This window comes from Pelodiscus sinensis, chromosome 32, assembly GCF_052426305.1.
Source record: "Pelodiscus sinensis isolate ZL-2025 chromosome 32, ASM5242630v1, whole genome shotgun sequence".
In the NCBI taxonomy this organism is placed as follows: Eukaryota; Metazoa; Chordata; order Testudines; family Trionychidae; genus Pelodiscus; species Pelodiscus sinensis.
In genome coordinates, this window is record NC_143083.1 from 2,220,246 (window position 1) to 2,245,217 (window position 24,972).

General features: G+C 61.4%; 1 protein-coding gene across 7 annotated transcripts in view; it reads right to left on the minus strand.

The window, feature by feature from the left end:
* Positions 1–24,972, minus strand: part of NFIC (nuclear factor I C) — a 159,288-nt gene that overhangs the window by 55,352 nt on the left and 78,964 nt on the right. The gene's annotated exons all lie outside the window — the stretch shown is intronic.

Genomic DNA, 24,972 nt, shown 5'->3' on the forward strand with positions numbered 1-24,972 from the left:
GAGTGGGGAGTGATGGCAGAGGGTTGAGCCTGCCCCCAATGGCCCAACTGCCCCCATCCCCTCGCCCCCTGATTCATTCCACCAGCTCTCGGTGCTCAGTGCACCCCGAAGGCCGTTTCGAATGGCTGGTGGAGACTGGTGGGCACTGGCTCTGGTGAAGTTACTGCCTCCCACCAGCCCCAGTTCTTACACGCCCCAGGTAGATGGCTCCCATCAGCTGACACGGGTGTGGAAACCGAGGCATGGCAATTCGGGAAAGGGTTCCCATGCCCAGCCACAGAAAGCAGCCCTCGCTGGGATGCACCACAGCAGTCACTGCGTTCTGGACACCAAACACGCACACGGCTCACTCACACAGCACTGAAATGCGGCCACTTCCGGGGGGCGGGGAACGGGACGGGGCGGGCTGGCCCAGCGGGATACCGGGAATTTCCCAATGGGCCATCGTCCGGTGGGCCGTGGTGTCCGCATGCTGTGCCCCTCACTCTGAGCGGCTCCGTGTCTGCGCTGTATGCGGCACGCAGAGCCCGACCCGCCGCCAGCGCCGCGTGCCGGACATGACGCAGGAGGCGGGGCTTGGGGGGCACACAGGGGTGAAGTCACGGGGAGGGCCATTCTCAACCCATTTCCCGGGCCTATTTTGATTGCCGGTGGTCTTGGGGGCGGACATGGCAAACGTAACAGTGCACAGGGACGTCAGGCCGGGCAAGAGGAACATTGCGCTCAAATCGAATTACGGGGAGGGGGGGGAGAACTGGAGAGGCCGGGGAAAGAAAGAAAGACGCTCTGCCCCCTCCCCTCTTAGTGACCATGACCGGGCAGGCCCCCGGTTCCCCTGGCAACAGACAAACACTAATGGCTGGTTTATGCAATATCATTTGTGCTCTGATGGCCCCTGCGCTCTGCGCTCACTAACCACTCTGCTGTCCCCGTGCAATGATTAATGGGCTGCCGTGCCCCATGGAGCCTCCTGCCCTCACCGCTGCCCGCCCGCCGCCAGTAATGGAGGAAGCTCCTGACCTCAGAAGTGATGGCGCCAAGAAACAGCCCTGAATTCCTCCGCTGCAGCTGCAAGCAAATCACCGACCGGCCCGCACTGGCACAAAGCACCGCCCGGCCCGTGCACTGGCACAAAGCACCGCCCGGCCCGTGCACTGGCACAAAGCACCACCCGGCCCGTGCACTGGCACAAAGCACCGCCCGGCCCGTGCACTGGCACAAAGCACCGCCCGGCCCGTGCACTGGCACAAAGCACCACCCGGCCCGTGCACTGGCACAAAGCACCGCCCGACCCGCACTGGCACAAAGCACCGCCCGACCCGCACTGGCACAAAGCACCGCCCGGCCCGTGCACTGGCACAAAGCACCACCCGGCCCGTGCACTGGCACAAAGCACCGCCCGACCCGCACTGGCACAAAGCACCGCCCGACCCGCACTGGCACAAAGCACCGCCCGGCCCGTGCACTGGCACAAAGCACCGCCCGGCCCGTGCAATGGCACAAAGCACCACCCGGCCCGTGCACTGGCACAAAGCACCGCCCGGCCCGCACTGGCACAAAGCACCGCCCGACCCGCACTGGCACAAAGCACCGCCCGGCCCACACTGGCACAAAGCACCACCCAGCCCGTGCACTGGCACAAAGCACCGCCCGGCCCGTGCACTGGCACAAAGCACCGCCCGGCCCGTGCAATGGCACAAAGCACCGCCCGGCCCGTGCACTGGCACAAAGCACCGCCCGGCCCGTGCACTGGCACAAAGCACCGCCCGGCCCGTGCACTGGCACAAAGCACCGCCCGGCCCGTGCACTGGCACAAAGCGCCGCCCGGCCCGTGCAATGGCACAAAGCGCCGCCCGGCCCGCACTGGCACAAAGCACCACCCGGCCCGTGCACTGGCACAAAGCACCACCCAGCCCGTGCACTGGCACAAAGCACCGCCCGGCCCGCACTGGCACAAAGCACCGCCCGGCCCGTGCAATGGCACAAAGCACCGCCCGGCCCGTGCACTGGCACAAAGCACCGCCCGGCCCGTGCAATGGCACAAAGCACCACCCGGCCCGTGCACTGGCACAAAGCACCACCCGGCCCGTGCACTGGCACAAAGCACCACCCGGCCCGTGCACTGGCACAAAGCACCACCCGGCCCGTGCAATGGCACAAAGCACCACCCGGCCCGTGCACTGGCACAAAGCACCGCCCGGCCCGTGCAATGGCACAAAGCACCGCCCAGCCCGTGTAATGGCACAAAGCACCGCCCAGCCCGTGCACTGGCACAAAGCACCACCCGGCCCGTGCAATGGCACAAAGCACCACCCGGCCCGTGCACTGGCACAAAGCACCGCCTGGCCCGTGCAATGGCACAAAGCACCGCCCGGCCCGTGTAATGGCACAAAGCACCGCCCGGCCCGTGCAATGGCACAAAGCACCGCCTGACCCGCACTGGCACAAAGCACCGCCCGGCCCGTGCAATGGCACAAAGCACCGCCCGGCCCGTGCAATGGCACAAAGCACCGCCCGGCCCGTGCACTGGCACAAAGCACCGCCCGGCCCGTGCACTGGCACAAAGCACCGCCCGGCCCGTGCACTGGCACAAAGCACCGCCCGGCACGTGCACTGGCACAAAGCACCGCCCGGCCCGTGCAATGGCACAAAGCACCGCCCGGCCCGTGCAATGGCACAAAGCACCGCCTGACCCGCACTGGCACAAAGCACCGCCCGGCCCGTGCAATGGCACAAAGCACCGCCCGGCCCGTGCAATGGCACAAAGCACCGCCTGACCCGCACTGGCACAAAGCACCGCCCGGCCCGTGCAATGGCACAAAGCACCGCCCGGCCCGTGCAATGGCACAAAGCACCGCCCAGCCCGTGCACTGGCACAAAGCACCGCCCGGCCCGTGCAATGGCACAAAGCACCGCCCGGCCCGTGCAATGGCACAAAGCATCGCCCGGCCCGTGCAATGGCACAAAGCACCACCCGGCCCGTGCACTGGCACAAAGCACCACCCGGCCCGTGCACTGGCACAAAGCACCGCCCGGCCCGTGCACTGGCACAAAGCACCGCCCGGCCCGTGCAATGGCACAAAGCACCGCCCGGCCCGTGCAATGGCACAAAGCACCGCCCGGCCCGTGCACTGGCACAAAGCACCGCCCGGCCCGTGCAATGGCACAAAGCACTGCCCGGCCCGTGCACTGGCACAAAGCACCGCCCGGCCCGTGCAATGGCACAAAGCAGCGCCCGGCCCGTGCACTGGCACAAAGCGCCGCCCAGCCCGTGCACTGGCACAAAGCACCGCCCAGCCCGTGCACTGGCACAAAGCACCGCCCGGCCCGTGCACTGGCACAAAGCACCGCCCGGCCCGTGCAATGGCACAAAGCACCGCCCAGCCCGCACTGGCAGAAAGGCTGGGCGTGCCCCTACCAGCCCAGCAGCCCCATACTTGACCCTGTGCCTGCTAAGTCAGGGCCTTGGCTTCACCGAACACCCCCCTCCCTGCTCGAACTCGGGGCTCCCAGCCATCCGCCCTTTGCCCACTGCGAGCACTTGCCCGTCTCTCCATCCTGCTGCCTTGGCAAGGCCTCTGTGCAGCTCTCTGCTGGAGCCAGCCCAGAACCAGAGTGTCAGTAGCCAGGGCCTTGCTCAGAGCCCAACGCCGGAACGGGAGAGCACCAGGCGTGTGCTGGATCCGCAACCCAGCCCACGAGGGGCAGCTCACAAGACAGGCCTTGTTAACTGTTAAGGGTGTGACAATGAACTTCTTCCAGGGGGCCAGGCCCTGGAAAGGGAACACCCTTCTGAGGGGTCCTGTGACCCCCAGACTGCTTCCGAGGGGCCCTGAGCCCCCCCAACCCCTTCGGAGAGGTCCTGTGACCCCCAGACTGCTCCAGAGGGGCCCTGTGACCCCCCTAGAGCCCTTCCGAGGGGTCCTGTGACCCCCAGACTGCTTCCGAGGGGCCCTGAGCCCCCCCAACCCCTTCGGAGAGGTCCTGTGACCCCCCAGATTCTCTCTAAGGGGCCCTGTGACCCCCAGTTCCTTTCCTAGGGACCCTGAGATCCCCTGACTCCTTCCTGGGGCCCTGTGAGCCCTAGACCTTTTCACGACTTATTCCCTGGTTCTCTCCCTCCCCATCTCCCCTGTGAAATGCAACCCAGTGCTACACCCAGCACGTGTTCCCCACACTGCCCGAGCGTTACAACCATCACTATGCTAGTGTGTGGGCCGACGGTACAGCCAGCACACACACCCCTGGCATATACCTGTCACGTACTCCCAGGGCAGACACCCATCGCATGTGCCCTGCATTGGCACCTCCATGTGTGCTCAGCACTAGACACAATAGCACACCCTTCCCACACGCCCCCTGCCCATTTCCTCACACAGAGCCAGGGCATCTAGGCGGTGCTCTGCCCATCCCTTACACACAGCCCATTGCCCCGTCCCTCAGACCTCGCAGGAGAGCCATTGCATGGATTCAATGCAAATACACAGTGCTCCTGCCAGCCCACTCACCCAGCACTGCACACAACACATACACCTGTCCCAATGCCCAGTGCACACCCAGTATCGCACACACCACATACACCTGTCCCAATGCCCAGTGCACACCCAGTATCGCACACACCACATACACCTGTCCCAATGCCCAGAGCACACCCAATGCTCACTGCACACACCCAGCACTGCACGCACCACATACACCTGTCCCAATGCCCAGAGCACACCCAATGCTCACTGCACACACCCAGCACTGCACGCACCACATACACCTGTCCCAATGCCCAGAGCACACCCAGTACCGCACACACCACATACACCTGTCCCAATGCTCACTGCACACACTCAGTACTGCATGCACCACATACACCTGTCCCAATGCCCAGAGCACACCCAGTACTGCACGCACCACATACACCTGTCCCAATGCCCAGAGCACACCCAGTACTGCATGCACCACATACACCTGTCCCAATGCCCAGAGTACACCCAGTACTGCACGCACCACATACACCTGTCCCAATGCCCAGAGCACACCCAGTACTGCATGCACCACATACACCTGTCCCAATGCCCAGAGCACACCCAGTATCGCACACACCACATACACCTGTCCCAATGCCCAGAGCACACCCAATGCTCACTGCACACACCCAGCACTGCACGCACCACATACACCTGTCCCAATGCCCAGAGCACACCCAGTATCGCACACACCACATACACCTGTCCCAATGCCCAGAGCACACCCAATGCTCACTGCACACACCCAGTACCGCACACACCACATACACCTGTCCCAATGCCCAGAGTACACCCAGTACTGCACGCACCACATATACCTGTCCCAATGCCCAGTGCACACCCAGTACCGCACACACCACATACACCTGTCCCAATGCTCACTGCACACACCCAGTACTGCATGCACCACATACACCTGTCCCAATGCCCAGAGCACACCCAGCACTGCACGCACCACATACACCTGTCCCAATGCCCAGAGCACACCCAGTACTGCATGCACCACATACACCTGTCCCAATGCCCAGAGTACACCCAGTACTGCATGCACCACATACACCTGTCCCAATGCTCACTGCACACACCCAATACTGCACGCACCACATACACCTGTCCCAATGCCCAGAGCACACCCAGTACTGCATGCACCACATACACCTGTCCCAATGCCCAGAGTACACCCAGTACTGCATGCACCACATACACCTGTCCCAATGCTCACTGCACACACCCAGTACTGCATGCACCACATACACCTGTCCCAATGCCCAGAGCACACCCAGTATCGCACACACCACATACACCTGTCCCAATGCCCAGAGCACACCCAATGCTCACTGCACACACCCAGCACTGCACGCACCACATATACCTGTCCCAATGCCCAGTGCACACCCAGTACTGCACACACCACATACACCTGTCCCAATGCTCACTGCACACACCCAGTACTGCATGCACCACATACACCTGTCCCAATGCCCAGAGCACACCCAGCACTGCACGCACCACATATACCTGTCCCAATGCCCAGTGCACACCCAGTACTGCACACACCACATACACCTGTCCCAATGCTCACTGCACACACCCAGCACTGCACGCACCACATATACCTGTCCCAATGCCCAGAGCACACCCAGCACTGCACGCACCACATACACCTGTCCCAATGCTCACTGCACACACCCAGTACTGCATGCACCACATACACCTGTCCCAATGCCCAGAGTACACCCAGTACTGCATGCACCACATACACCTGTCCCAATGCCCAGAGCACACCCAGTACTGCATGCACCACATACACCTGTCCCAATGCCCAGAACACACCCAGTACTGCACACACCACATACACCTGTCCCAATGCCCAGTGCACACCCAGTACCGCACACACCACATACACCTGTCCCAATGCCCAGAGTACACCCAGTACTGCATGCACCACATACACCTGTCCCAATGCCCAGAGCACACCCAGCACTGCACGCACCACATACACCTGTCCCAATGCCCAGAGCACACCCAGCACTGCACGCACCACATACACCTGTCCCAATGCCCAGAGCACACCCAGTACTGCATGCACCACATACACCTGTCCCAATGCTCACTGCACACACCCAGTACTGCACGCACCACATACACCTGTCCCAATGCCCAGAGTACACCCAGTACTGCATGCACCACATACACCTGTCCCAATGCTCACTGCACACACCCAGTACTGCACGCACCACATACACCTGTCCCAATGCCCAGAGTACACCCAGTACTGCATGCACCACATACACCTGTCCCAATGCTCACTGCACACACCCAGTACTGCACGCACCACATACACCTGTCCCAATGCCCAGAGTACACCCAGTACTGCATGCACCACATACACCTGTCCCAATGCTCACTGCACACACCCAGTACTGCACGCACCACATACACCTGTCCCAATGCCCAGAGTACACCCAGTACTGCATGCACCACATACACCTGTCCCAATGCTCAGTGCACACACCCAACATTTTTGCACCAGACTTCCAAAAAGAGCAGCACCCGTGTTCTTAGCTCCTCTTCCCCTGTGCAAGTCCCTGCATCTCTTACAGCCAGTGCATGTCGCTGTTTGAACCCTCATCATGTCTCCCCTGCTCATGAGGCAGGATGTGAGTTTCGCTGTCACATGGCCTAGCCGCAGGTGTTTTTATTTTGCCTTCCCCATTGTCCCAGCCATCAGCCTCTTGCAGCCTGCGTGCCCATGTCCTGGCTGCTCCTGCACCGTGCTCCGCTGCTGCCCTTCTAGTGATGCCTGGATAGCCTTTGTGCTGCATTAGCAACAGGAAACCCAGCCCTGCTGCTACTGTGATCTAACCTGCTGTAGCTTCCTCACACGATGCAACTGCTTCCTCTGTGAGTGTGGGTGTGTGGGCTGTACCAGCACTGCACATTGTCCTACAGGCCATGTGGCCGCTGCGGACCAGGAGCCCTTGGATTGGAAACCTAACGCCAAGGGACTGAGCCACGTCTCATCAACAACTCTGCAGTAATGCCTAGGGTTGCCAGGTGGTTTCACCAAAAATACCAACCCCCTGCCCCCACCCAAAAAAAAAAAACCAGGAAAAAATTCTGTTGAGAAAAAAAAGGGGGGGAGGCCAAAGCTGTTAAGCAAACAAACAAACAAAAAAAGGTGCCACGCCTTTACCTGACCCTACACGCCTCACTCCCCCGCCCCCACCAGACACGGCAGCGGAAAATTGTCCCCGCTGGGCTTTCACGTGTCCGGTATTTTCTGTTTTTTGTACCGAACGGGGGATCCGAATAACAGAGTCTGGGCGAAAACCGGACACCTGGCAACCCTGGTAATGCCAGGCTAATCCAACGTGCTCCTGCAAATTCCTCCGGAGGCTCCTGTGGGGGCTAGGCCTGCCAGGCGTCCGGCGTTGACTGGAAAGCCCCTCCAAAGGGGACCTTGGTGGCTCCAGTCAGCCCCACTGAGCGGGCTGTTAAAAGCCTGGTTGGTGGCGCAGCGGAGCCTCCCCTGGCTTCGTACAGCTCCCTCAAGCAGCCGGCATTGCCCTCCGAAGAAGAGGCATGGCCACCCGGGCTCTGTGCTGCCCCTCCCCAAGGGCCAGCGCCACGGTTCTCATTGGCTGGGAACCACGGCCAATGGGAGCTGCAGGGATAGCGCCAGAAATGGGAGCAGCATGAGGAGCCTCCTCGGCCATCAGTGCTGTGCTTAGGGGCTGCAGGCACGCGCCACTGGAGCGCACGTCCCCAAACCTCTCCTGCACCGCTCCTCCCTAGGGCCACCCCAGAGCCTGCACCCCCAGCTGGAGCTCTCACCTCCTGCACCTCAACCCCCTCCCCTCAGACCCTATGCCTGAAACCCCTGCCCGGCTTGGTTAAAAGGAGTAAGTGAGCAAGGGTGAGTGTGGGAGGGTGGGCGTTGGAAGGAGTGGGGGTGGGGTGAGAAGGGGGTGGGGCCTCAGAGAAGGGGCGGGGCAATAGTGCTTGGAAAGTTGGCAGCACGGCAGCGGAGGCAGAGACCTCTCCTCCTTTTCCTGTCCCAAATGGCAGAGCAGCCTCTCTGCAGGGCTGGGCAGCAGATCTCCTCAAGACCCCCACCCCTGCGCTGGAGCGTCTAGCTCCGTGGGAGTTTTGCCGGTGGGAGGGTTGCAGGATTTGGCCTGAGCGGGGCCATGTGGATGGAGCCAGGGCCAGATTCTGGCTTCTGGGACACCAAGGTAAATGTTGAGTAATTCCCCTAATTTCCACGGCGCGCCAGCCCCTCCCCGAGGGCAGGCAGTTACAGAGTTGGAGTGGAGGAGCGGGTGCAGCATAGGCTGCGTTTTCAAGAGCAACGATGCAAAGGAGGCTCCTGCTGCAGTCTCCCCTCCCCTCGCCACCTTGTCAGCCACAGGCTCGCCGGGCCGCCTGCATCCCGCACTCCCTGTCCCTGCTCCATCTTATCTAAAAATAATCAGACTCCTCGGCAGGCTGGCAGACGCTGAGCTCAGCACTATCGGTTTCCAGAGCATCCTGGATTAGATTTCGAGGCTGTTTCCCTCCCCCACATCGTGCATGCAGCACCGTGCTGCGCGCCTGTCCCCCCGCACCACACACAGAGCCCAGAGGCAGGATCTGGCGCAGCTGGGGGCAGAACTGGACGTGCGGCCTGCCAGGACCGGAGTGTGGACGTGAGGGGCGGGGGTAGCGCCTGCTCTCCCAAGGGCTGTGGAGACTCTCAGCCAGGCTGGGCCCTGGACCTTCATGTGCAAGTGCAGCCGGCAGGAACTACAACTCCCAGCATGCCCTTGGGCATTGCCATGGGTACCTTCCTCTAGGTCTGGGAATGGTCCAGTTGTTCGAGGCTTAACCCGGACCTTAGGAGGCTAGGGATCAGTCCCTGAGCTTGTCTCTCCGTGCCTCGGTTTCCCACTTGTACATGGGGATAACAGCTCTGCCCCGCCCCATGAGAGCATCAGTGCACTACAGATGGGGCGGGGCTCAAGTATCCTGGTAACAGGGGAAAGATTAACACATAAGCCAGGGGTTAACACCCCAGCCAGGGGTTCAAACAGCCCAGTAGGCAGAGCTCCTTCCTCACCCCCTAGGAGCTCCCTGAGATCCCGCTGCCACGCTCTTCCCCCCCCCCCGCCATGCAGGCAGGGCAGGCTGGCTACCCCCCAGCGGAGACCCACACACAGCTCTCCATTCAAGACCTTGCCTGAGGCTCTGCTGACCCCAGGGGTCTGGCAGAAACTAGGTGGGATGGAAGATGGATGCTGGAGCCTGACTGGCCAGTGGGAGCGGAGGGCGCTCAGCACCTCGCAGGCCCTGGCCCCTGAGCTGCGCGATTCTGAAGAAGCAGCAGGTGGAGGCCAAGTCCTGCAGGGGACCAAAGCTGGGATCTGGATCCGAAGGTCCTGGGCATTTGGACCCCAGGTTTCACTTCAGCCTGTTCTAGGACTGAGAGGCACCGCGGCCCCTGCTCAGTGTCCCATCAGCCCTCTGCATGGGCCTGGTACCACCCCGCTGAGTCTTTCCACTGCTCCTGGCTCCCCTAAGCCCGTCCCCGCCACACTTCTGGTAGCTGCATCCACAAGTGGAGGAATCCCCTTGGCCACTAACCCTCCGAGAGACCCTGGCCACAGTGAGGCTGCCACAGGCCCGTCTTCTGTACACTGGCCACATAGCTAAACGGCACTTCTGGGTCTTTCGTTTCCCACTGCAGCTTTGTACTTCCTGGGTCAGTGCCTCAGTTTCCCACAGTGCAACAGAGATGCTAGTGTTCCCCTGGCTCCTGGGCGGAGTAAGGCCCCTACTGCAAGGGATGCCTGTGACATGCTTTGAGATGCAGGTTCAGCCAAGAGCCCAGGGAGTCCGTAACCCAGCAGCGCAATCCTGGGTAACTGTGGCAGGAAGGCTGCGGTGGTCAGATGGTGGCGGTAAGGCGGCAGTGACAAGGTGGCAGAGGTAAGGCACTGGTGGTAAGGATGCTCCAAGGTGGCGGAATGGCGGTGGTGGTAAGGCTGTGACAGTAAGGCTGCAGTGGTAAAGGTGCAGTAAAGCTGCGGTAAGGCAGCGACAGTAAGGCAGAGATGGCAAGGCTATGGCCGTAAGGCTGTGGCGGTAAGGTGGCGGCGGTCAGACTGTGGCGGTAAGGCGGCGGCGGTCAGGCTGTGGCGGTAAGGCGGCGGTGGTCAGGCAGTGGCAGTAAGGCGGCGATGGTAAGGCTGAGGGGATAAGGTGATGGCGGTAAGTCTGTGGTGGTAAGGCAGTGGCAGTAAGGCGGCGATGGTAAGGCTGAGGGGATAAGGTGATGGCGGTAAGTCTGTGGTGGTAAGGCAGTGGCAGTAAGGCGGCGATGGTAAGGTTGAGGGGGTAAGGTGATGGCGGTAAGTCTGTGGTGGTAAGGCAGTGGCAGTAAGGCGGCGATGGTAAGGCTGAGGGGGTAAGGTGATGGCGGTAAGTCTGTGGTGGTAAGGCAGTGGCAGTAAGGCGGCTATGGTAAGGCTGAGGGGGTAAGGTGATGGCGGTAAGTCTGTGGTGGTAAGGCAGTGGCAGTAAGGCGGCGATGGTAAGGTTGAGGGGGTAAGGTGATGGCGGTAAGTCTGTGGTGGTAAGGCAGTGGCAGTAAGGCGGCGATGGTAAGGTTGAGGGGGTAAGGTGATGGCGGTAAGTCTGTGGTGGTAAGGCAGTGGCAGTAAGGCGGCGATGGTAAGGCTGAGGGGGTAAGGTGATGGCGGTAAGTCTGTGGTGGTAAGGCAGTGGCAGTAAGGCGGCGATGGTAAGGCTGAGGGGGTAAGGTGATGGCGGTAAGTCTGTGGTGGTAAGGCAGTGGCAGTAAGGCGGCGATGGTAAGGCTGAGGGGGTAAGGTGATGGCGGTAAGTCTGTGGTGGTAAGGCAGTGGCAGTAAGGCGGCGATGGTAAGGCTGAGGGGATAAGGTGATGGCGGTAAGTCTGTGGTGGTAAGGCAGTGGCAGTAAGGCGGCGATGGTAAGGCTGAGGGGGTAAGGTGATGGCGGTAAGTCTGTGGTGGTAAGGCAGTGGCAGTAAGGCGGCGATGGTAAGGCTGAGGGGGTAAGGTGATGGCGGTAAGTCTGTGGTGGTAAGGCAGTGGCAGTAAGGCGGCGATGGTAAGGCTGAGGGGATAAGGTGATGGCGGTAAGTCTGTGGTGGTAAGGCAGTGGCAGTAAGGCGGCGATGGTAAGGCTGAGGGGGTAAGGTGATGGCGGTAAGTCTGTGATGGTAAGGCAGTGGCAGTAAGGCGGCGATGGTAAGGTTGAGGGGGTAAGGTGATGGCGGTAAGTCTGTGGTGGTAAGGCAGTGGCAGTAAGGCGGCGATGGTAAGGCTGAGGGGGTAAGGTGATGGCGGTAAGTCTGTGGTGGTAAGGCAGTGGCAGTAAGGCGGCGATGGTAAGGCTGAGGGGGTAAGGTGATGGCGGTAAGTCTGTGGTGGTAAGGCAGTGGCAGTAAGGCGGCGATGGTAAGGCTGAGGGGATAAGGTGATGGCGGTAAGTCTGTGGTGGTAAGGCAGTGGCAGTAAGGCGGCGATGGTAAGGCTGAGGGGGTAAGGTGATGGCGGTAAGTCTGTGGTGGTAAGGCAGTGGCAGTAAGGCGGCGATGGTAAGGTTGAGGGGGTAAGGTGATGGCGGTAAGTCTGTGGTGGTAAGGCAGTGGCAGTAAGGCGGCGATGGTAAGGCTGAGGGGGTAAGGTGATGGCGGTAAGTCTGTGGTGGTAAGGCAGTGGCAGTAAGGCGGCGATGGTAAGGCTGAGGGGATAAGGTGATGGCGGTAAGTCTGTGGTGGTAAGGCAGTGGCAGTAAGGCGGCGATGGTAAGGCTGAGGGGGTAAGGTGATGGCGGTAAGTCTGTGGTGGTAAGGCAGTGGCAGTAAGGCGGCGATGGTAAGGCTGAGGGGGTAAGGTGATGGCGGTAAGTCTGTGGTGGTAAGGCAGTGGCAGTAAGGCGGCGATGGTAAGGCTGAGGGGATAAGGTGATGGCGGTAAGTCTGTGGTGGTAAGGCAGTGGCAGTAAGGCGGCGATGGTAAGGCTGAGGGGATAAGGTGATGGCAGTAAGTCTGTGGTGGTAAGGCAGTGGCAGTAAGGCGGCGATGGTAAGGTTGAGGGGGTAAGGTGATGGCGGTAAGTCTGTGGTGGTAAGGCAGTGGCAGTAAGGCGGCGATGGTAAGGCTGAGGGGGTAAGGTGATGGCGGTAAGTCTGTGGTGGTAAGGCAGTGGCAGTAAGGCGGCGATGGTAAGGCTGAGGGGATAAGGTGATGGCGGTAAGTCTGTGGTGGTAAGGCAGTGGCAGTAAGGCGGCGATGGTAAGGCTGAGGGGGTAAGGTGATGGCGGTAAGTCTGTGGTGGTAAGGCAGTGGCAGTAAGGCGGCGATGGTAAGGCTGAGGGGATAAGGTGATGGCGGTAAGTCTGTGGTGGTAAGGCAGTGGCAGTAAGGCGGCGATGGTAAGGCTGAGGGGATAAGGTGGCTGCGTTAAGGCCTTGGCGGTAAGACAGCTGTGACAAGCCTGATCTCATCGGCCATCACATGATGAGATGCCTGTGCCCGGCTCCCCCTGCCAGGCTGCCCCACTGCTGTTTGCCTTGTGCCCCAGGCAGCAACCACACCTGGCTCTTCCTGTCACCTCTGGCCTGACTTTGCAGTTTGTGGGGGCCAGGCGTCTGGCCTCCCCCAAACTATGGCCCCCACTGCTCTGCAGCTGCCTGGAGCTACTTTGCCCATGTTTAAAAGTGAGCGACTGTGGCCCTCCCACTTTTAAAAGTGTGGGGGGGGCGGCCCCTCAGGGTCTGTTGCCCTGGGCCCCCAAGGGATGAGAAGGCCCAAATGTTCTTTGTGTCCAGAGCCCCATTAAATCTCAGTCCGCCTCTGGCAGGAGCCTGGACTGTGCTTTGCAGCTGCCTCTATCGCTTGGATCTGGGAGCTAGTGAAATGCCAGGCTGGCTTCAAAGCAGCTTCAAGCCTCCCCCCCCGCCCGCCCCTTCTTCTTTCCTCTCGCTTGCTCTCTCCATCCTTCTCCTCCTCCCACCTGTTTGGCCTTTGGCATTTTTCTTTCACAGCTTTGGCTGATGCCAGGAAAAGGCTGAGGCAATCCAAACAACACAGTCAAAACACAGCAGCCCAGCCGTGCCAAGCCGCCTGACGGCTTTTTGCTCCCTTCATTTCCCTTTCACGCACTTTCCCGAGACCTCGCACGGAAGCGCAGCTCCTGGACAGTGGCCCGCTATTTTTGGCCTCGGGAGGCATGGAAGAGACCCGTGGCTCAGAACGTCAGTGGGTGGGGAGGAAAAGGAGAGGAACGGGACCCACGGGGAAGGCTTTCACAGCAGTGCATCCTGCTTGACGTAACCGTCGAGGGCAGCCATTTTGTTCCGCTCCCCTCCCCACTTTTCCATGTTACTCCCCCATGCTGGCCTGGCGGCCATTTTGTGCTCCCATTAGAACCATAGTGCATGGAGCAGTGGGAGAGGCCCTCCCCCACGGGCTCCCCCCATCCCTGGACAGGTCTCACATGGGCCCTCTCGTGTTTGTACCCAGAAAGACGAAAACGGTGCCTGTCGTGCCACACGGAGCTTGCACTTTTCTCCCCCCCCCCCCCGTCCTCCACTCTCCCGGATTTTTTATCCTTCCTCAAATACCAGCCAACACAAATATAAAGTGAGCCAGGTTAAAAATAAATGTCCTGGAATCAAGTGTGCAAATGAGATTGATCCCTGGTGGGGGCAGGGCTTCATGAGCAGAAAAAGGGGGGGGGGGAGAAAGAAGGGAGAGAAAACCTGCATGAGAGAGAGAAGCCGAGGAAAGAAAACCCCATGCCTGTGGGTCTAGTTCTTGGCTTTGCTTTCTCCCCACACAGTGTCCCAGCCCTCCGAGCCTGCAGCCTCCTGCTTAGCTGGCAGCCATTTCAGAAGCACGAGGGAAGAGAAACCCAACACACACGCGCACACACACGTGCACGCGCATTTCACACACACACACACACACACACACACACCAAGTTTCTTTTTGGCAGCCATTTTAGGTGGCGTGAATTCCTCCAGCAGCCCAGGGAAAGGCGCCATGGCAGCCAAGCGCTGGAGGGGGAGTGAGGACTCATGCCAGGGCCACGGGAGGGGAGAGCGGCTGCTGCGGGGGGGATTTTCTGTGCTCTTTTCCCTTTCCCTTTTTCTACAGAAATACGTCACTCTCCCGGGCAGAGAGGGAGGCAATGACGAGCCAGCCAGCAACTCGTGCCAGCAAAGCAAGAGGACAGGAAAGAAAGGGTTGCCCTGCGATCCTTTGCTGGAGTTGAGAGCAAGCAAGAGAGCTGACAGATCACACTTAACCCTCTCTCTCACACAGACATCTGCACGGACACGTGTGCGCGCACACACGTGGACACACACAGGCTACCATGGGTGGAACACACGCCCCTCTGCCCTCCCCGATTAAACCCAAACTCTTGCAGCACCTCTGGGAGTCATTAGGGATGGAGGCCTGCCAAAGTATGATGCTCAGGCATTGCATGTCAGCGAGTGGTTAGTGCTTTGGGGCACCAGCATCCGGGATTCTAGCTCCGGGAAGGGAGCTCTTCTGATTGGAACAAGGGGGCAGGACTGGGAGGCAGGATGCTCTTGGCCCTGCCAAGCTGTAACCAGGGGGAGTCACTGCCCTACTCCATGCCTCAGTTTTCCCACCTGTAAAATGGAGTTAATACCCGCATCACAAGGGTCAGTCACATGGGAGAGACAGAGGGAGGGGAGTTGGTAAACAGGGCTTTGAGAACCTCAGATGAAAGGGGGTGGAGGGAGTGAAGCAGCCAGGCAGCCCTAGCGCCAGGGCTCAAATTCAGCCAGAGCTGTCCAGAGCGGAGCTCCGGTAAATATTTTCAGACCCATAGGGCAGAAGCTCCAGTGCACCCCGGAGGGCCAAAGCCCTGAGTCTCAGCAGGGAAGAAGTCCCAGTGCACCAATGTTCCCACTAATCTTTTCCATCCATGTACAGATGTTTTCCATCCATGTGCGGGATACATTTTATGTGCATTGAGGCATGTGTGAATGTGCACCACCAGAAGAAACAGAAACCAAGCTGTGGGTGCTCTGCTAATCAGCTGGATGGCATGTGAGTTTCTCCTGAGCCGCTGCACAAGCGCTCAGCTTACAGGGAACCCTGCTGTGCGCCCCAGAAGACCAAAGCCCTGAGTCTCAGTGGAGCAGAAGCCCCGAGCTCTGGCACTTAGAATCATAGAATCCTAGAGCTGGAAGAGACCTCAGGAGGCATCGAGTCCAGCCCCCTGCCCAAGGCAGGACCAACCCAACTAAATCCACCCAGCCAGGGCTTTGTCAAGCCGAGACTTAAACACCTCTAGGGATGGAGATTCCACCTCCCAAGATCTGGTGCCTCCTTCAGGACAGAAGCCCTGGGGCTCGGGGAAATGCTGGGTGAGAATGCAAACCCTGCCTAGCAGTCCCTTTGCAGCCCGGCCCTTGAAGTGAGTGGGAGCCGTGACTGAGCATCTGAGGCTGGAGTGAGGGCGAACAGCTGTCTGGCAGCGTCCCTCTGAGGGCGACACAGCAGGGAACAGGGAGCAGAGACCCCGCTGACGGATGTGAGGGGCTCACGCAGGCTGGGGGCACCGCTGAGTGCAGCTTCTCCTCCAACCCCTCCTACAGCCTCCTCGCTAGCCAGTGCAGGGCCCTTTCCTATTGTCCGTTTCCTAGTGCCACAGCCTAGAGATCAGTGGGGAGGTGCCCCCCGCGGCAGCTCCAGTATCTCAGCTACAGGGGGTCGACGTCCTGGCCTGGTGGATTAGGTGTTGGCCAGGCAGCCAGAAGCCGGGTGCTCTGCCTGGAAGCAGGAGCTTGGATGAGTTACTTCCCCATTCACAAACAGCGGGTGAGGAGAAGAGTTTGGGCAGGGGAGCCTAAGAGGTTTAACATCCCCTTGACTCCCGGGGCAGCTGGCCATCTAGCACCTGTGCACGTTCCACTGGGGCTTCCCAGCAGGGTCACAGGCCGGATTCACTAGCCGGGGTCCCCCCCGGTCCAGCCCACTGCTCTGTGCAATGCCCTGTCCCTCCCGCCCGGGTGGCAGGGCAGGTCTCTCCGCTGCACAGCTGGGGACTGAGGAGGAGGCTGCTCCGCTCTGCATCTCAGCGCCAGTCCCGGGAGTTCAGGCTCCAGGCAGCCGAACAGCCCAGTCCCACAGACCTTTAACAATGGGGCCCCCAGCCCTTGCCCCAGGTCATCAACCCAGCTATGGCCCAGCCTTCCCCTCCACTTTTGGAAAAGCTGCCCTCCAAAACTGTGCCAAGCCTGTGAGCCGCAGCATCGGCGCTGCCGCCCACGGCCGGCCAACGAGCCGCTCATGTAAATATCCCGGGATCTGAACCGGCTCCCGGTCCCCGACCCTGGCGCTGCCCTGTGTTGCTGTGCCGCCCGCAGAGCCCCACGGTGCCCCACAAATGCTCATGGGCTTTGCTGTCAGTAGCAAGCCACACACAGACCCGGCCAGGAGCCCACCTGGCCTGTCCCACCTGGCCTGTCAGGGCAGCCATCAGAGAAGCTTCTCCAGAGCCACCCCCAGCTCAGCTGATCCAAACAGTTCAGACGCCCTTGAGGCACCCGCCGAGGGGCAGATCCTCAGCGGCTGGGAACTGCGACTGTGTCACGGAATGAACGGCAGAGACGTTCCCACGTGCTAGCAGGGAGCAGGCCAAATAGTGCCCTAATGCCACGTGCGTGGCAGTCGCTGGCACCACCGCCCACAGGAGCCTCGTGCTTCGGGGCTTAAGCCGTCACTAGCTCTCAGATCACGAGCTCTAATGTGGGGGGCCGGTTACCCTGCCACTGCAGCATCTGGTAACGTGCAGGGTCCGCCAGCACCCCCGACAGACAGGCTGGAGGCTGGTCTGCCGGCAACGCCTGCCTGTCTGTGCAGAGCATCCCGGAAAGAGTCGCTTTCTCCCGCCACTGAAGAAGGAAGACGCCATTAGAACTTGAGCTGCTCTGCTCCTTCGCTCCCGCCCAGCCCGGCTCCCCTCACCCACACGTCCCTCCTGCCAAGATCAAAGTGTGTTTGCACCGGGGGGAGCTGGGTTTGGATTTCGCTCTTGGGTCCCCAGAGGGCAGCCCTCCTATGGAGATGGCCCTTTCTGTTATCCATGGTGGGGAGCATACAAACTCATTTCAGGGCCATTTTCTGCGTCCCCCTGCCCACAAGGGACAGGTTCTGAGCTCGGTTACACCAGTGGCGATCCCAAAATGACTCCGCTGATTTCATGGGTTACTCCTGATTTACACCAGAGTCACTGAACTCAGAACCTGGCCCATGATATGGCTGGATGAAAAATCCCACCATTTGAATTCACTGGCGAGTCCATGGAGCTGATGGATTTGACATGACAGATGTTCCATGTACTCATTAAGGCCCCTTTAATCTTTAACTGTCTGTAGCCTTTCTGCAGGGATGCTGCTTTCCCCGGTCCCCTCTCCTGGGTTCTGGGCCGTTTGCATTTTCAATCTTTCATGCAGCGTTTCCTTTTCTTTTGGGGCCTGGCTAATGTGGCTCCCGTAGAAGAGGGACCAGCCCAGGAGCTTTGGCCCAGATGGGCTCAGGGCCAGACAATGCCAGGGTGGCTGGGGATGGCAGTCCTGGCTGAGGCCGGTAGCCAGGGGTAACCAGAACCTCGCTGGAAACCAGGGGCATCATTAGCGATGGATCCTGCTGCAAAAGGTGGCTCCAAAGGCCTGTAGGTCTGGGGTGAGGCCTGGGGGCAGGGCTAAGATTGTGGCAGGGGAAGGAGCCGTTGCAAAGTCCCCACCCCTACCCCAGGTCGGGCCATATCTGTGTGTGCTAGCCAGCAATGCTTTGCTCCATCTCCTGGTGTGCGGCCATGACAGCCTGGTCCATGCCCCACCCTCCTCACTGAGGCATGAGCCAGCCTCTGCCTCAGGCCACCCCCAGCCTGAGACTGGTATTTATGGGCATTTGAGTCCCACATGTTCACATGACTCCAGCAGATGGGGCTTTAGGAAAAACTCCACCCGACAACTCTTCCTGCCTCCCGCTGCGAGAGGTCTAGTTGTGAGGGCAGGGGGCTGGACTCGATCTCCTCCTGAGGTCCCGTCCTAGTGCTCCAGGATTCTGTGCCTGGCTCGTGCTGAGTCAGGGACCAGCCTGGCCTAGCAGGTCCACAGGACATCGAAAACAGGGGCTGGTGACCCCGACATGCAGCCCAAAGGAAATACAACTGAGCAGAAGGCTGGGCTGGGTTGGGGGGCAGGAGGGTGTGGGGAGAAGGGGGCTGGGGCAAGGATCTGGGCTGGATAATTATTTCTCACCCACACTCGCCATTAACGATGAGCTTGTCTGGCAGCAGGCCCAGAAGGGGTGTGGACAAGCCACGAGCCCAGGGAAGCTGGGGCCGCGGAAGCGGCTTCAGACCTCGGCCTGGGAAATGGGGAGTCCCGAGCCCGTGAGCCAGGCCGGTGCCAGTGGCTAGAAGCTGACGCTAGACAAATGTGCCGTGGCCCCCGGCTCTCTGGGTGAGCTGCGAGGGCAGGGCTGCCGGTCGGCAGGGGGCTGTACTGCGCCTGGCTCAAGGCAGCTCTGACCTGTTTTTAAAAGAAGGAAATTAACCCCGGGACAAATTAGCCTGGAAAGGGGCAAATTCCCCACGGCCTGGTGTCTCTATGAGGACCAGACATGGCCACGCTCTAGCTCACCCATAGGCCATAGGCTGGATGGAGGATGCCTGAGCAAAACTCCCCAGTCTGTGTTCTTCAGGGGTTCAGCTCGGGGGGCAGAGGGGTCCCTCTAGGCCTCCTCCAATCTCCATTTTGCCTCCCTAATAAGCCCTTCCCATCTCAGGCAGCAGCTGCATTCTTGGCATCCCCAAATGCACGGCTACCGGCTGACTCCTGGCAGCAGCGATGTCCGAGCCCCCAGCATGGGCTCTGCAGGCAGCCCAGGCAGGAGGGGAACGGGGTCAGTGGCAGAGGAGACCCTGTGTCCCCTAGTGCCTAACCATTGGACCACACAGCCTGCTCCCCCCCCCCCCCGTGCAAGGCCGGGTGAGGGAGGGGGAGTGGGGGCAGCAGCCATGCTACAGACCCAAGCAGAATCTCTCGGGTCACTGCTGTCCCTCATGAGGATGTGCCCGGCAGTGACAGGGTTAAATCCCCCTCCTCTCGCCCACAGCCAGCTGGGGGGGATATCGGTGACCAAACAGGTCGATATTTTGTTTTCTCTGCAGCACTGAGCCGGGTTGCCTGGGCCAGCACCGGCCGCCTTGGCTCACGGCCATCGACTGCGCCCTGGATTCCTACGGCGCCGACTCCTGCTTCCAGCCTCGGCGGCAGGGTGTTTCCCTTGCCCACGCGCACCACAACGGTCTGACCGCTCGCAGCGGAACCGCCGCTTCGCAGAGCAGCAGCCGGTGGGGTTGGGGACCTCCCTGTGGAGTCTTCTGTACACAACACAGGGCTAGGGGCTTTCGCCCCAAAGGTGTCCCTGCCCCAGCCACACTGGCAAGCGTGGCACAAGCTGGGCACCAGAGCTGAAAGGCGCTTGGGGCTGATTTTCAGCAAGGGCTGGATGCTCCCATCTCCGGAGGTGCCAGCAGGGGGTACCCATCCCCTCTGGGAATCAGACTGGCGGTATCTGAGCCCCAAATCACTGGCCTTTGGGGTCATGATCACGGTCCAGCCCGGAGCCACGAGACGCCCTGTAGAGATCCCCACTACTGCCAGCCCCGGGTGCGCCTGGGCCCGAGGGAACTGTCAGCAAGACGATCCCCCATCGTGAGCCAGTTCTAAGGAGCCACGAACCATGCGTCTGGCTCAGCCCAAGCCACCTCAGGCCCTGCTCAGCCAGATGGAAGCAGCTGGAGGAGCGGCCCACAAAGGAGAAAAAGCCCCAGGGGGCTGATTCAGGGGCTGCGGAGCCGACTGGCCAGCTCAGCACTAGGGCAGGAGGCCGAGGTGGGTCAGATCCCCACGAGACATCCCAGGCAGGGCTGGATTTCCCAGGAGCCAGCTGTGTCCCTCCCCCACCCCATTGTTTTCTGTTTCCCTCCCCCCACCCCTCACTGGCTGTGCCCTGCTGCCGGGGTGCCCTGGCTCACACGCAGGCCACGGGCAGCCGGAATGGTGGAGTGTGTCTCCGGCGCTGGCGGGTACCTGCGAGCGCCCTGGTGCCCGTCCTGACTGGCCGGCTCGGGGGCAAGACGCCTGCGCCAGGGCGAGGGGAGGGCCCACCGGAGCGGGCTGCTTTGCCCCGGTTGTTCTGAGCAGCGAGATCTAGTCCTGCCTCAGGCGCCTCGTGGCCGCAGAACCTTGCCCCCCGCTCCTGTCACGGCCCCTAAGCTCAGGCCGCGCTACCGCCAGCCTCAGCACCACGGGCTAAAGACTCCAAGTGACAGAATCTACCACGGACCCTCCTCATGCTGCCGGGGACCCGAGCTCCCAGCTGCAGAGCAAGGTGAAAATTCCATCCCGACCCCAAACATGGCGATGGGCTAGACCGCGGCCCACCAGCCAGATACCCAGGCAGAACCTCAGAGCCCCGCCCCGCCACCTGCTGCTGGAGAGCTTTGCTCTGCCGTGGCAGATGGGTGCTGGGTGACGGGCGCTGGGAGATCTTTCACCGCCCGGGCACAGGTTCGAATCCCGTCCAGGCCGGGTGCGTCAGCGGTGGGGGCCAGGCAGTGTTATGGGGGGCGTGAGCTTGTCAGGCCAGTTTCCTAGAGCGAGGACACTAGCCAGCCCCTTGCGTTGGCTGCCTCAGCAGAATGGCCAAGGCCTAGACACTGGCTGGGGGGCATGTGCCCCTCCCCAGCGCTGCACCTGTGGCTGGCAGGCAGCCGGAGCAGGAAGGAGTCTAGGGTATGTCTACACTACCCCGCTAGTTCGAACTAGCGGGGTAGTGTAGACATACCCGTAGCCTGGCGCGCACAGAGAGGTTCAGTCCTTCACACCAATCCCAACCCCTCCCCGGGCAGGAGCCCAGGTCAGTGCAGGGAGGCTCCCCATCCCCGAGGAGATGCTGTGCTGCACTGCCAGGGAAAGGGCTGCCAAGCAACCGCTGCACCCTTAGCCTTCCAGTGCCTCAGTTTCCCCCATCTTGCCAATGGAGGTTACAGTGCACCCTGCCCCACAGGCCTCCCGCCAGGTATATTCACAATAGACGGTGAAGCAGTTTGGCATCTATGGCTATTGCTGCCGGACCAGCGCCTCTCGCAGCTCATAGCGATGGGCCCAGAACAAGAACCCCCCTGGCCAGGCTGGAGTGAATTCACTCTGTCCCCTGGACCCCGACTGCGCTGCCCGTGCAAACGCCGCCTGCTGAGCCCCCGCCCCCTGCAAGTCTTCTCTCCCCTGCGCGAGTGACGTGTCTATCGATCGCCCAGCCCCGCTCCGTGCACCGCCACCCTCTGTAATTTATGCCTGGTGCTGACGTGTGCGATTTAGCTCTGGGAAGTGCTGTGGGCTGCAGCTTGGCAGGGGGAGGGCGCTGCACGCAGCAAGGCAGAGCCGATCCAGGGGAAAGCTCCCCTCCCTGACCCTGGCTGCTCTCAGCTGGGGCTGCAGCAAAGCGGCATCCGTCATCGGCGGTCCCAACGTGCCAAGGACACACCCAGGGCCCCAGGCCCTGCCGCCCGGCCCCGCCTGTTTGGTTTAGGTGGCAGGAGCTTGCTATGGCAAAGAAACAGGCGGCCAGCTGGGCCTGCGGCTGTCAGCTCATTTCATGAATAGCTTCCAAAGGGCGGGCGGGAAATCCCGGCGCTCAGCTGCTATTCGCTGTTGCGGTGCCCAGCTCTCCCTGTCCCACCGGGTGTGGGGTGGCTGAGCCATGCCAATGCCCCGGCTCCTGTATGCGGATACAAGCCTGCTGCTTTCCATCCGGCCCCGGGGGGAAGGGCGACTCCATGGCCCCAAGTCTCCCACCCAGGGGACTCAGCTGCTGGCTACAGGGCATGGCTGGTGCTCAGACCCTAGACACAGGGAGGCTGTCAGGGGATCGTGGGTGAAACACTGGGGAAAGGGCTGAGCCCACCAGTTCTGAGCCCCAAGCCAAACCCCAAACCTTGCAGGGGTTCCAAGGCCTCTCCCCTTGAGCATCGTGTTCCCACTTTGCAACAACCGGAGGTGCGGTCCCCGCCTGCCCAGCCTGGATCACACCCAGAAGCTGTGAAATGTCAGGGTAGCCTGACCTGACCTGATTTCACACATGCCGGGGGGGCAGAGAAACACCCACATTTCTGGCTGCTTCTCCAGCCTCAGCCCAAATAGGGATATAAAATGGACACAAACATCCGCCCTCTCATCACATCATCTAATCTAATCCAATCTAATCTAATCTCTCTCTCTCTCTCTCCATCCATCCATCTTGCTACGGGAGCTCTCCAGAAGGTTCAAGAGCCGGGGTGGGGAACCTAAGGCCCGGGGACTGGATGCAGCCCCTGGCTTGCCTGGATCCAGCACCTGAGATTTGGGGTCCCCCCAGTATTGGGGAGCCCATGCTGGTGCTAAAGCCCCTCCTCCCTGGGCCTGGAGCACCTGAAATCTCCTCACGTGGACCCCCCAGGCTCTGGGGTGCGAGAGGAATGTGGGGAGGGTCTTTCTCCCTCTCAAGAGGGGGCCACAGTGAGGGGGGGTTGTTTTGTTTTTGCTTCTCACTTGTGCGCGGCCCCCGGCTGATTTTCCTGTGGGTCAGCGTCCCCCAAACACGGTTCCCAGCCTGCCCTAGAGAATTCAAACCAAGTGAAATTTTTCCTCCTCGGCCTCCCGCCCCCGCTCCCCAGCCACCTTTGCAGTTGGGCCTCAGCTCCATGCAGCTGGGCTGCCATTAGGGCCTCTCGTGCCATCAGCCTGCCCACCCCCTGCCCTGCCAGTGCCCACAGGCTGCGGGGCACCTGTTTCCAGCCCCACTAGCCTGGGGCGCTCCCAGGGCCGGGCTGCTCATTCCCAGCTCCGTTCCAGCCCCGGCCCAGGCTCTCAGTGCCGCAAAGGAACGCAGAAAGCTGGCGTGGTCGCTGGCACTGTTACAAGGAAGAGCACAGCGCTTTCTACTTCAGCTTGTTCTGTGGCATGGCGAGGGCGCTGGGGGAGCACACAGGGGAGGAGACCCCCTGGCAGGGGCAGGGCGCTGGGGAGACCCCCTGGCACGGGGAGGGCGCTAGGGGAGCACACAGGGGAGGAGAACCCCTGGCAGGGGCAGCACACAGGAGAGACCCCCTGGCACGGGGAGGGCGCTAGGGGAGCACACAGGGGAGGAGAACCCCTGGCAGGGGCAGCACACAGGAGAGACCCCCTGGCACGGGGAAGGCGCTGGGGCAGCACACAGGAGAGACCCCCTGGCACGGGGAAGGCGCTGGGGCAGCACACAGGAGAGACCCCCTGGCACGGGAAGGCGCTGGGGCAGCACACAGGAGAGACCCCCTGGCACGGGGAAGGCGCTGGGGCAGCACACAGGAGAGACCCCCTGGCACGGGGAAGGCGCTGGGGCAGCACACAGGGGAGACCCCCTGGCACGGGGAAGGCGCTGGGGCAGCACACAGGGGAGACCCCCTGGCACGGGGAAGGCGCTGGGGCAGCACACAGGAGAGACCCCCTGACACGGGGAAGGCGCTGGGGCAGCACATAGGAGAGACCCCCTGGCACGGGGAAGGCGCTGGGGCAGCACACAGGAGAGACCCCCTGGCACGGGGAAGGCGCTGGGGCAGCACACAGGAGAGACCTCCTGGCACGGGGAAGGCGCTGGGGCAGCACACAGGAGAGACCCCCTGGCACGGGGAAGGCGCTGGGGCAGCACACAGGAGAGACCCCCTGGCATGGGGAAGGCGCTGGGGCAGCACACAGGAGAGACCCCCTGGCACGGGGAGGGCGCTGGGGGAGCACCCAGGGGAAGAGAACCCCTGGTAGGGGCAGCACACAGGAGAGACCCCCTGGCACGGGGAAGGTGCTGGGGCAGCACACAGGAGAGACCCCCTGGCATGGGGAAGGCGCTGGGGCAGTGCACAAGACAGTCCTGGCTCTTGGTGTGGCTCTGCTGGCACACACTGACCAATGCTCAAGCTCCCGCCGCTCCCCAGAGGCTCACATGCTGGAGCCCCACTCCGCCTGTACGGCACTGCTCAGGGGAAGATCCCAACGTTGGTGCCCCAGTTGGCTCTGGCCCCACCGCCTGTTCCTGACATGAGGGCGGGATTCTCTGTCTCCCGTGGAAGGCAAGCTCCAAGGTAGAGACCAGCCCAGCCCCAGGCTCCCGGGAAGGGAGGCCAGCTGCACCCCAGGACAAGCTCTGTGGCCTGTGCTACCCGGAGCCGCCCCACGTGTCAGCCTGCTGGGAGCCTGGACCCAATGGAGCCGCGGGAGAGCAGACGGCAGGGCCCAGCTCCTGTTGTGTGCCAGGGAGGCAGGCGCCTTTCAGGGTTCTGAGAGGGGAGCCGCTCGGGC